The 13,735-nt window shown below is 42.7% G+C and overlaps 1 protein-coding gene across 2 annotated transcripts in view; it reads right to left on the reverse strand.

Moving 5' to 3' along the window:
- LOC132875915 (nucleus accumbens-associated protein 2) overlaps positions 1-13,735 on the reverse strand; it is a 70,049-nt gene that overhangs the window by 26,808 nt on the left and 29,506 nt on the right. The gene's annotated exons all lie outside the window — the stretch shown is intronic.

Consider the following 13,735-nt stretch of genomic DNA (forward strand, 5'->3'; position numbering starts at 1 on the left):
GAAATGAAATGTTTCAACATTAAAAAATACTGCAATCAGTGAGCCGTAATAAATCAATATTACGAAGTCAGTATTTGGTGTGAGACGACCCTTTGCTTTAAAATAAATAAATATCCGTCTGAGGTCCAGTGAGTGCAGTTTTATGTGGAAATGATCTGTAGGTTTTCCTGAGCATCTTCCAGAACCAGCCGCAGTTCTTCTGGACACTTTGACTGTCACACTCACTTCTTCATTTTACACCAAAACCCAGCAGCCTTCATTATGCTTTCTTTTTTAATCTGAAAAGTGCTCTCTTATGGAATATGCTGCTCAGATACAAACTGGAACTCTAAAATGTTTTTGTAATGCTTTGACTCGATAAGGTAGAAGTCATAAAATAGACAAATCTATAACAAAGTTTGTATTTAAAAAAATATATGGCTGTGCAAGACTTTTGCACAGTCATCAGAATAAATGGAAATGAATCAATGACCCTACACAGATCGGTTATTTTGATATTTTATGGGCTTTAATCCAATGCAAAGTAAGTTTATTTTGTTAATCGGAAGGTGGAGGGAGATCTCATGGAACACTTTGAGCCACAGAAAGCTGAAGAAAAGAAAAAAAGGCCGGATTTATGGAAGAAGAAAATGACTGAGTGGTATTTAGGAGCCGAAAGAGTCGAATCTTATTGACGAGCCGAGTCAAATGATGTGAGTCTTTGAAAAAAGGTGTAAATTTCCGTCAATAAAACACACACATCTGGATTAAGACCTCTGGATTATCTATAAACAAGGTGTTGGGATTCGCTACCCCCCCCCCAAAAAAAAAAAACAAACAAACCAGAGGTGTCTCTTTGCTCTTATCCATGATTCTGACCTTTAACTGAAGTTCATTTCTCTTGTGTAATATAGTATTTTAAATCCAGCTCAAACTCCGTGACTCATCTGTTGTGAACAAACTGACCACCCATGACATGAAATATTATTTATTTAGTGTGGAGACATGCTCTCGATCATCTCCAGAGGATTACACACTGAGTGAAATACCCCACAATCCTGAGATGGTTTTACAGGATATTTCAAACCATGACCCGTATATGGATAATGAAATCCATGTTGGGTATTCACCGATCACGGTACTGTCAAAAAAACACAACAACTCCAGATATGACACAGATTCTTGCAAGAATTTCTCATCTCATCTCATTATCTCTAGCCGCTTTATCCTGTTCTACAGGGTCGCAGGCGAGCTGGAGCCTATCCCAGCTGACTATGGGCGAAAGGCGGGGTTCACCCTGGACAAGTCGCCAGGTCATCACAGGGCTGACACATAGACACAGACAACCATTCACACTCACATTCACACCTACGCTCAATTTAGAGTCACCAGTTAACCTAACCTGCATGTCTTTGGACTGTGGGGGAAACCGGAGCACCCGGAGGAAACCCACGCGGACACGGGGAGAACATGCAAACTCCGCACAGAAAGGCCCTCGCCGGCCCCGGGGCTCGAACCCGGACCTTCTTGCTGTGAGGCGACAGCGCTAACCACTACACCACCATGCCGCCCACTCTTGCAAGAATTTAAATAATAAAAAAGTGACTGTATCTGGGCATTCTTGGGGTTTTGGTGCAGTGGCAAATCTAAACTGCTGACATCACCAGGCACTATGCTGCGATTTCCAGTTTATTTTTCATTTATTTATTTGTCATTTTAATGCTCCAAAGTACTCAATACACAACAAACCCAATTGGCATTTGGTGAATTAGACCTCTGAACCAATCGTATGGTTTATCTGAACAAATAACATGCACATCATACTTTATTCTATCCACATTCATTGGATATGAGCAATTGTGCACTCTGATTGGCTACTTGACTACTAGGATATCAGCTCATATACCGTGAATAGAGAAAAACAAAATGGCAGAGCATGTTGCTGAACCAACCGAGGATGAAATAAAAACTCTACTCGAAAACAAAACCCCCCAAAAATACCAAAAAATATGGAATAAAACTATTTGATGGTAAGAACGTATCTTTTTTATTTTTCAAGAATTATTATTATTATTGCATTTTTCACAAATTGCTCCTGTCATTTCGCCGGTTTGTTTACATTCTAAGGGCCTCTGCATGCTCTTGCAACAAGGCTTTCGCAGATAGCTTTTCGCAGACAGTTGTAATTTATCGTTGAGCGGGGAGTAATAGGCGTGTGCCTATGTTATTCACCGCCACAACGCAAGGGGGCGCGAAGTCACGAAATCGCTAGGAGTAGTTGGTGGGTGTGGTTAGTGGAGTGTTTATCCTCCGGTTACTTATAATGACTAGAACTGGAGTCGTATAGATGTACGTACTTCCTCACTTCCTTGATCAACCGCTCTTCGTGCTGCTCCATCTTCGCTCGTGTTTTTAAAAATGGCGGTCGTGAAAACAAACCAAACCAGGAAAGTAGGGAAGCGGAAGTGCGTGTACAGCGGATGTAGAGTGGACCAATCAGAGCCCTCTTGTCTGCGACGCTGTCTGCGAGGCTTCTGCGGTGGTCACAATTTTTGGGAGGTGCGCGCAGAGCGTCTGCGAAGGGGGGGCTACGCAGACGCCATCTGCGACGCCATCTGCGAGGACTGCGTTGTCAGCATAAATTGGCCTTAAGCGGAAATTACTCTGTTGGACATTTTGTATAAAGTCTTCATTTATCGAGTTTGCAAAAAATAAAAATAAAAATGCTCTGTTTCTCAAAATCCAGTGAATGTGGATAGAATAAAACAGTTATTCCACTCAATCTCGGTGCTGCGCGCCTCATCAGCTTCAGCTCATGTACAACTCGATTTCGTGGAATAACTGTTCGTGTATCTATTTAAAACCAGGATATTTTATTGACTGTTGAACCTTGGTATCAAAAATCAGCCAAAAAAAAAAGCGTTCACTATATCATCTGAGATTGCTAGTTCAAATCCCGATGATACCACAGCCATCCGTGGCCGGGAGCTCAAGAGAGCACAAATTGTCCTGTGCTCTGAGGGAGGGGTGGGATGCGCTCTCACCCTGTCAATTACAGTAACGCTCGCCAATCATGAGCATACAGAAGTGGGCGGATAGCGCTTTCCTCTGAGTGTGTTACGCCCCCTAGCATTGCATAAGCTGCAGTTTGAAAGATGCGCCCAGCTTTCTTCCTGTGTCTCAGAGGAAGCATGTGATGACTTTCACCGTCCGTGATTAACACGTGTACTCCGGCGTGAGCGATAACACTGAGGTTCAAATTAGCAAGCAACTGTTCTTTTTTTATTCACGTGCATGACACGGAGCTGTGATTTCAGCTACAACAGCCGTGTTTCCATTAACCTGCTTAACGTGACACAGGTCGATGGGTTAAAGAGATGAATAGTACCCTGTGGAGTGAGAATAACCTCTCGGTACTTGCTGTATTACCCGCTGCCGCACGCCTGTGAAGGAGAATGAGCTGGAAAAACACAGCATGCTAATATTTACACTTGGGTACAGAAATGGCTGAAGTTTATCCTCATTATAATATTATAATGAGCGAGGTCGCAACAAACATGGCGGCACCGGCGGCCTCCGACACAAGCGAGTGCTCGAGAGCCTTCAAGCTCACAGGTGCATTTAGATTTGGAATATTTCAATTCTAAATTTTTATTTTTATAAAAATATTTCAATTTGTCTCGATTTAGGAGTCTTTGTTTGATCCGGGCGATCCGCCATGTTTGCTGTGGCTCCGCGGTTGTGACCTCTGACCTGCGCATGACCTCACATGACTTTTCCAAACTGGCTGCTGAGCGAGCGGTTTGTAAACAGACTAACACGTGGTTAGGGAATAAAATGTATTGAAACAAGATGATGCATACCAGCTATGGGGATGGGTATCAGCTCAGACAATTCAGAAAGGGGAGTGGCTTAAATGATTCCTGAACCAGCACATTGACCTGTGTCACTTTAAAGCGCAGGTAAATAATAAAAAAACCCAAACTTTCACACATCGCAAAAAAATTTATACGCTCACATGAGGTGTTTTTTTAGACAAGTCGACAAAGCAATACGGTATTTTACCAAACTGAAAAACATTTTTCATATGTTTTAAGTCACATGACATGATAAATCACCATGCCAATGCTTATCAGAGTTTGGAGATCCGTCGCCATTTTTAATTGGCATGTCTAGACGCGAGAGGAGAAAACTCAGAAACACAGACCATCACAATTGTGTTTTGTTAAAGGTCCCATGGCATGAAATTTTCACTTTCTGAGGTTTTTTAACGTTAAAATGAGTTCCTCTGACCTTCTTAAGTCACCCCAGTGGCTAGAAATTTCATAATGTGTAAACCAAACTATGCCCAACATTTGAGAATGGCACGTCAAAACGGCGCGTTGATAAGCTCTTCCCTTTACTACGTCAGCAAGGGAGATGATCCCCACGCCCCCCCTCTGGATTCCCACCCACTGTATGGATTGCCCGCCCAGCTCAAAAGTTGCCACCAAACATGGAAGTTGCGCTGTACATGGATGTGACAACACAGAAAGGAGTCTGTTTTTACTGCCGACGGGAGAGCCCCTGAAGACGCAGTGGCTTAATTTTATTTACTCCAATAATACGCCATCGAGTCTACCTAAGACGGTGTATGTTTGTCGGAAGCATTTTCCTGAGGAATGTTTCCACAACTTGGGACAGTACAGGGCAGGTTTTGCACATCAACTGTCACTGAAGCCTGGGTCCGTACCAAGCATCCCTGCCGCATCAGCAACAAACACCGAACAAGTAAGTGTATAACTGTTAAGTCGTTTTGCCGTGTTTTAAAATCGGTGCGTTAGCCTAGCAATGGCTACATTAGCTGTGCAGCTAACTGCTTCCTGCAGTTAGCCAGGTACTCTGCGCTACAAAAACAAAAAGCATGCAGCATGCTCTGTTAAACTGAGTTTAGTCTGGAAATTGACTGTAACTTATGAGCTTATGTTTTGCCGTGTTTTAAAATCGGTGCCACGTTAGCCTTGCAATGGCTACATTAGCTGTGCAGCTAACTGCTTCCTGCAGTTAGCCAGGTACTCTGCACTACAAAACCAAAAAGCATGCAGCATGCTCTGTTATAATAGCCAATCAAAACAGTTTTTACAAAGACACCCACATTCTTTTTTTTTAAGTCACTCATTCATTTTATTTGTTTATTTGTTCAGTAAAAACCCAAACATTTGTTGAATTTATTTTATTTCCTCGCGTCGCACCTTAATGACGTCAGCGCGCGGTATTTCTCCCTTCGCGGTTTGTTCCTTCTCTCTCGCCATAGTAAGACACCCACATCCGCTTGTTCTGACCCACTGGAGGTAGCGTCACAGTGCTGTTAGCCAATCAGAGGTAACACGTTTACATGTCATGAATATTAATGATAAGACCCGACCCCACCCTCTACCCTTCCCCGCCTCCTGCTTCTCATTAGCAAAACGACGCACTGGGAAAAGCGCTGAAATGGGGCTTTCTCCCAGGAGGCTATATCTACGTGCTGAGGGTTCATTTCGAGAAAGGCTGCGGATATAACATCCGGAAACCTCCACGAGCCCGTTTAAAGCATCAACAAACCACCATGCCATGGGTCCTTTAATCGCTACTATTTTGCGACTAAAACCGCAATTTAAACCCACCGACAGTGACATCAGATTTAACACGTTCTCACAGTAAAGAGACAATCCCAAACGAACGATTCCTCCAATGAATCCTGTGTCTCGTGTGGTCTGATGTTTCATTCGTTCCACCTCATAACATTCATTCTTACCTGTAACTAGAGTCAAATTACCGTTTAAACCAAAAACGGAAGGAAAACTTCGATCATTTTATCCTGCCATATCCAGCAAAGTCTCATTAAACATGTGTCGAGCCGTTAGGAACAAAAAAAACTTGGAAGAAAGTACAGTAGCACAGCTCATTGGTGCCTCTGGCGAGCGTGCGTAGCTCATAAAGTTAGCTTGCTTTGCTAATCTAATCCGAGAACAAGAATCGTGCTAAGCTGAGCACGCCAAACAATTATATCTTTTTGTGTTTTGTTTATGTTAGCTTTCCGTATTCTATAGCTAGTACTGTTTTTTTTTTTTAAATTGAAACTTAAAAAAAAATGCTGGACAGGCCACGCCCATAACCGATAACAACAACCATTGCTAAGCACTTAAAGGAGAACTGAAGTCATTTTTAAACTTGCTTTATTTCTTAATTAACATCTTATTAAATTACGTTTTTGGTTTGAGTAACCTTACTGTATATCGTGACTCGTATTGGCAACTAATTGCAATTAAATATTATACTTATCGGTCTATTCGGTTTTTAGCCGTGTTGAATTTAGTTCGCTTGGTCCACGGCAGGCGTCGCTTATCCGCGCGATCTTCACGAGACTCGTGCGAGACTTCAAAACGTCGAGGGTCAGCCAGGTGTCAGTGCCGCCATTTTGAAAACTGTTTTCCAAACGAAATATTGCACAAAAATGAGTTTAAATGACGATTACTGCCTACTTTTGTCAAACTTTCCTGATTGCTATCAAAACAAGCAAAACTTACGGCTTGATTACGTCAGCATTCGAAAGAGGGCGCGCGTGTCTTTTGACAATGTTGGCAGATGTTGGTCACTTTGATCTCCACTGTACGGTTTACTTCCGTCCTATGATGTCTCACACAGGTCTCAACAAAATCTCGTTTACGGCCGTTGCTTTGACATATGGACTGATATATTACAGAGCATATTTCAAACACTCATAACTTGCTATAGCAGCGACAAAATAGCGATCAAAAATGCATTCCGATATTTAATAAAATGAGATAAATAGAATTTTGATAATAAAAAATTTGCCTTCAGTTCCCCTTTAAGAAAAGACCATCTTCAAGCGCCATATATGAACTTCGATTTATTATTTGACAACATAAACATGGATCACAACCTCACATACAGCTCCACCAGTCATGAGAAATGTGCAGGAATTGATCAGAAACTGGACGTACCGAACATTGTGTTTGTTTTTCACAACCTCTCTCTCTCTCACACACACACACACACACACACACACACACACTGCTCACACTTTCTGCATCAGTATACAGAACGTAAAAGCTCCTCACAGCTTCCTCTCAGCTCGCCGTGTAAACACAAAGCAGCTGTATGAGAACAAGGCCAAATCTGAGCTGCTCTGTACGTTTGCTCTTTCTTTCTTTCTTTCTTTCTTTCTTTCTTTCTTTCTTTCTTTCTTTTTTGTTTCTGTGTATTTCTGAGAGATCTGTTTGCACTTGCAGACGCTTCCTTTGGTGAAATGTTCCTCCGTCATGGCTGCAGAACTCGTGTTTGATAGAAGACACAGTGCCACTTTGTACAGACGTATGATAGCAGAGCAGGACACGACGGCTGGGAAAAGCACTCGCAACAAAAGAAAGACACCACGTTTCACATATCATGTGGCAGTGGCAGATGGGACAGTCCTGACGTTTTCTGCCAAATAGGATGCAAATGTAGAAAGACAAGATAAAAAGCACTACACTAGTCGAGAGAGAGAGAGAGAGAGAGAGAGAGAGAGAGAGAGAACATCAGACATTGCTTTTATTTCCACACTAGTTCAACCTGGATTCTACAACCACAAAGAAATAAAGACACCTGACATCTAAAAGCTGCGAGAAGAGATGGAAGAACATATTGGATTGGATGTTGGAAGGGAAAGAAGAACAAATCTGATCTGATTCTGTCATAAATCTCGCCTGAAATTTAAATTATTTATCCCGCAGCAGTCTAAAATTCTGACTGGTCATAACTTTCTGCAAATCTCAGGTTATAGATTAACGATCTTGTTCACTTCTATGACGAACGCGCGACATAAACGAATGTATTCGTAGATGCTGATATGTTCAGGAGACGTTTATTTAAATAATAATGGTTGGCTTTGTTTTGTGGTCTATCAGATATATTCCATTCAGCTAGCATGATACAGAATGAATGAGTTGAAGATGAGTAGCTGAATGGAATATATCTGATAGACCATGAAAAAAATCCAGCCAGTATTATTATTATTAGGGCCCGAGCACCGGTTGGTGCGAAGACCCTATTGTTTTTCAAAGGATTATTATTCGTATTTTTCTGTCACGCTTGGCTTTGTTTGAGGCATTTCCCATGCACGAAAACTCATGAAATTTGATATGCACATCAGTCATTGTAACCGCTTCTCAGCCACAGACGTTTGGCCCCGGGCATGGCCCAGGGACTTCATAGCGCCCCCTAATTGAAACAAAACTCTTTAGAACTTATGGCCAGAACCTTACTCAGAACCCTTAGATCAGTACAAAAATGACATGAATCATGATAGTTGTCCTGGCAACACACACACACACACACACACACACACACACACACACACACACACACACACACAATAATAGTGACCTGCCATCACTGTGCATTTTGTTGCAGACATATGAAAACTCTGCATGTACACACACACACACACACACACACACACACACACACACACACACACACACTGCAGACACAGGAAAGCTAAGATGACTTAAGATTACAGCGTGAGATAGAGATAAGGAGGAGACACATGTATAGTTTTGTACATATATAAATGTACATTTTCACACCACGGAAACACACGCACACACACACACACACACACACACACACACACACACACACACACACACACACACACTTACAGTCTTTGTCTGTCTATCTCTCATCCGTCAAGCAATTCATGGCATTTGCAACATGCGCATCACCTTTGAACATTTGATGAATATATGACATGTGACTGTTTTGTTGGGTGGCGGGATGTCCTGGGTTGCAGAACCACACGTGCGAGGGCCCGTCAAGGCTGCTAGCGGCTTTAATTATTATTATTATACTATTCAAAAAAAGTAGGGGATATTTTATTTTGAGATCCAAATTTTCACATATACAAAGGGATACGAAAGCATGTTGTATAGTTCCTTACTGAGGAAGCATTTCCAAAGAAATTCATCACCCAAACACATCAATGACACTCTCATGATCAGCACGGGATGCTACTGATGATCAAGGGGGTCGTGCCACAAATTTGCATGACTCTGAATTGGAAGGTTAGAGCCACTCCAAAGGAAGATTTTGAAGAGAAAGCATCAGATTATCAGTGGTTGAAGTCGTTAATTAAACAGAGACCATGCGCCGTCTAACACAGGATGAGAGGTTACGTGCCCTTGGCATGCTACAGGTTGGCACAAGACAGGTCGTTGTGGCAAGAGCATTGAATGTTTCCCAGTCTGTCATCAGCAGATTATGGTCCAGACATCGTGCTACAGGGTCTGTTCAGGATAGACCACGATCCGGTCGACCAAGGGCAACAACTCAGGCTCAGGACAGATTCATCCGCACTATTGCCTTGAGAAATCGTATGGTAACAGCAAATCAGATAAGGTCTCAACTTCGAAGGGATACTGGCTTGGTAGTGAGTGGCCAGACCATCAGGAATCGACTGCACAGATTTCACTTACACGCCCGACGTCCTCGTGTCATTCCCTGTTTGAGGGATCGTTACATTAGGGCCAGACTCCAATGGTGTCGTCATCATCAACGCTGGGATAATCGCCGATGGAACCACGTAATGTTCTCAGATGAGTCGAGGTTCACTGTGGACTTCCTGGACAGACGCAGGAGGGTTTGGCGCCGACGTAACGAACGTTTCCATGACATTAACGTCATTAGACATGATCCGTATGGGGGTGGCTCTGTAATGGTGTGGGGAGGCATCGCTGCTGCTGGCAGAACAGACTTGCATGTTGTTGCTGGACGTGTCACAGGGCAGTACTACCGGGACAACATCTTGGCACCCCATGTTGTGCCGTTTGCACGTCGTTATGGCTGCCGTTTCATTTTCCAAGATGACAATGCCAGATGTCATAGGGCCAGGACCGTTACAGATTACCTCCAACAGCAGAATATCACCAGATTACCATGGCCAGCACTCAGTCCGGACCTTTCCCCCATCGAGCATGTCTGGGACATGCTTGGACAGCGGCTACGCCAACGTCAACAACCTCCTGCCAATGTCCAAGAACTTGCTGCAGCATTGCAACAGGAATGGAATAACATTCCCCAAAATGACCTGGGACGTCTCGTTAGGAGTATGCCACGCCGAGGGGGTTTTACCCACTACTGATTCGGTTTCAAAATGGTGGTAAATTTGCTGTGTGACCCTGTGTTTGTGTTGACCCTTATTCTGGAGAATCTGTCCTTTACTGACTGTACACAGGGTTTCAAATAAATTGACAAATGTTTCCTTAATGTTTTTCTGTCATTTGTTTCCTTCCTGACCTCATGATCTGCATTTCATTCTACTTGTAAATCCAATATCCCCTACTTTTTTTGAATAGTATATTACTACACATACAGTAGACATTCCTTTGGGGTGTTCAACACATCTGTCTCTTTCAAAATTCTCTCAAAAGCTTCCGTATTTAACGAAACAAACCTGGTGGCCATGTTCGTTTACAACTTCATGTTGTCTTGACAACCATGCAATATTGTAAACCATATTCAACGCTCATTCTCCATTGGGTAGACTAGAGTGACGTAATACATGTAGGATAAGCGATATGCTAACAACATTATGTGCTACTGAATCAAATGAATGAAACCCGCTAGAAGGGAATAGAACACGTTTTTATTCCGTGGAAAAAGTGTCCTGTATGGATAATAATTAACACTATGGAAGGAGTGTCCAGTGTCAGTGCTTCAATCCAGCTGTTTTTCAGAACAGAGGAGTTTACGCTTCTTTACGGTTATAATCAGTTTCGTAAACATTCACATAACTAGAAATAATTTATGTAATGTTTGACAAATTGTTGTGTTATAAGAGAAAACAAATGAACTTCAGGACTTCATGTTGTTCCGTTTCATGGTTGTCGCTAGCAGTACCTCCTCTGCCTCTGCCGTTGATTAGTTTCCTATAAAAAGCACCACGGTGTTTTATTCCGCGTAATACATTCTGTTACACTGATTAACTCCATTACAGATCATTATAGCTCATTTCTCATCTCTAACACTGCTGTTAAACTCTCTCACGGTGTCTCAGGGTGTCACCCCCCATTCAGGCACTCAATGGGACGGTCCGTTTCCATGGCAACCCGTGAAGGCATTTTCAGGCGCGCGAAACAGAAAGTGACCGAGTTGAAACCGTGAGCGCTCCGGAGCGTCTCCGCCGGACGGGTGGGTTTGTTTTAAATGTGTGTGAGTGTAAACGCTCGCTGAAGGCCTCCTGCTGTGAGGGCGGTAATGAAGGACTCTGGGACTGTATCGCTGTTAGAGAAGGGAAGCTCCTCCTTCTTTTCCCGTTAGACACGCCTGCGGCTCGCGCGCCAGCCCCTCCCTCGCGTCATGCCACTCCGCTCGCGCCTTCTTGTCTCGGTGCCCGCGCGCTCACACGGAGCTGCAATGCAGTGCCGGTACACAACCTGCGCACATGCGCAGACGTGCCAGGCTCGAGCGTGTAATTAATGTGGAGCCGGAACGCGGGAAAGAAACGGCGCGAGCTCCTTCAACTTAAACAGATGCAGTAGCGCGCGCGCGCGCAGGCATGCACAGCACAAACAGGTGCGCGCGTGCGCACATAGCATACTAAATCCAGCCGTCGCGCGCATCTGATGACGGCATGGAGAGAAAATGGCGGCCACCGTGAACCTGGCACGCGCTTCCCGAGAGAAGAAACACCGCGAGCTGCTGAGATGCAACCGAGTGAAGTTACAGTCCAGAAAATACAAACTGTTCACATCCATCTATCTATCTATCTATCTATCTATCTATCTATCTATCTATCTATCTATCTATCTATCTATCTATCTATCTATCTATCCATCCATCTATCTATCTGTCTGCAGGTGGGAGTTCACTGTCTGGCTATCTGCCTGTCTGTCAATATCTATCAATTTGTCTGTCTGTCGGTCTGTCTGCAGGTGGTAATTCACTGCCTGTCTGTCTGTCAGTATCTGTCTGTCTATCTGTCTGTCAATATCTATCTATCAATTTGTCTGTCTGTCTGCAGATGGTAATTCACTGCCTGTCTGTCAATATCTGTCTATCAATTTGTCTGTCTGTAGGTAGTAATTCACTGTCTGTCTGTCAATATCTATCTGTTTGTCTATCAATCTGTCTGTCTGCAGGTGGGAGTTCACTGTCTGTCTATCTGTCAATATCTATCTATCAATTTGTCTGTCGGTCTGTTAATATCTGTTTGTCTATCAATCTGTCTGTCTACAGGTGGTAATTCACTGCCTGTCTATCTGTCAATATCTATCTGCCTATCAATCTGTCTATCTGTCTGCAGGTGGTAGTTCACTGTCTGTCTCTCTGTCTGTCTGTCAATATCTGTTTGCCTATCAATCTGCCTGTCTGTCTGTATATCAATATCTATCTGTTTGTCTATCAATCTGTCTGTCTGTCTTTCTGCAGGTGTTAATTCACTGCCTGTCTGTCTGTCAATATCTCTCTGTCTGTCTGTCTGTCTGTCTCTATCTATCTATCTATCTATCTATCTATCTATCTATCTATCTATCTATCTATCTATCTATCTATCTATCTATCTATCAATTTGTCTATCAATTTGTCTGTCTGTCTGCAGGTGGTAATTCGCTGCCTGTCAATATCTATCTGTTTGTCTATCAATCTGTCTGTCTGTCTGCAGGTGGTAATTCACTGCTTGCCTGTCTATCTGTCTGTCTCTCAGTATCTATCTGTTTGTCTATAAATCTGCCTGCCTGTCTGTCTGTCTGCAGGTGGTAATTCACTGCCTGTCTATCTATCTGTCTGTCTCTCTGTGTCAATATTTGTTTATCAATCTATCTGTCTGTCTGTCTGCAGGTGGTAGTTCACTGTCTGTCTATCTGTCTGTCTGTCAATCTGTCTATATCTATCTGTGTCTGTCTGTCAAAATCTGTCTGTCTGTCTAACTATCTATCTGTCTGTGTGTTGTTTAAGTGTAAAAGTTTGTCCCCCCCCAATGGTCTGGTTGTGGAAAATGAAACCATGTACTATTTTACAAATTATTTGAGTTCTAAGACGTGATAAATTCAAAAGCATATTTTTCCTGCAGAAACCCAACAACATCCCACATCATACGAAAACCAACAGAAAAATAGTTTTAAAAACCTTTAAAAAATTATTCGAAAAAGATAATAATACAACTACGAGGATCCAAAACCTCTTCAGAGGATACGCATGAGTTCAGAGGCAGTTATAAAGTCAAGGAGTTCGGTCTCGAGACATTCAGCAGCGGAGCTTGAGATGATTTTTCTCTCAGTGTGATTTCTTTAACAAACTCTGATCATTTTCTGTTGAAGGAACCTGCTGTAAGTTACATTTCTTCAGGAATACATTCACTGAGTTTAAAGGATGTGCAAACTTTTGGATTCAGATGTACATCTGAAACAAATATACAGATATATCGGGCACACACACACACACACACACACACACACACACACACACACACACACACACACACACTCTTAAATCTTTAAAAATAGTTCTATATATAAAATAGTTCTAGGCTATAATTATTTTGGAGTAAAAAGTATGAGAGTTATATAAAGGTGTAATTAAAGTTGCGTTAGAAAGTGTTCAGAGCCAGAGAACGTAAACGATGTGCAGCTGATAAACGTCTGCAGCGCTGCAAAGCACGTTCACCACATTTTGCTCGGCTCTATGGATCCTCTCCATAAGAACAATCCAGCTTCATAAATATTCAAACACTGCA

Source organism: Neoarius graeffei, chromosome 28 (assembly GCF_027579695.1).
Source record: "Neoarius graeffei isolate fNeoGra1 chromosome 28, fNeoGra1.pri, whole genome shotgun sequence".
Taxonomy (NCBI): Eukaryota; Metazoa; Chordata; class Actinopteri; order Siluriformes; family Ariidae; genus Neoarius; species Neoarius graeffei.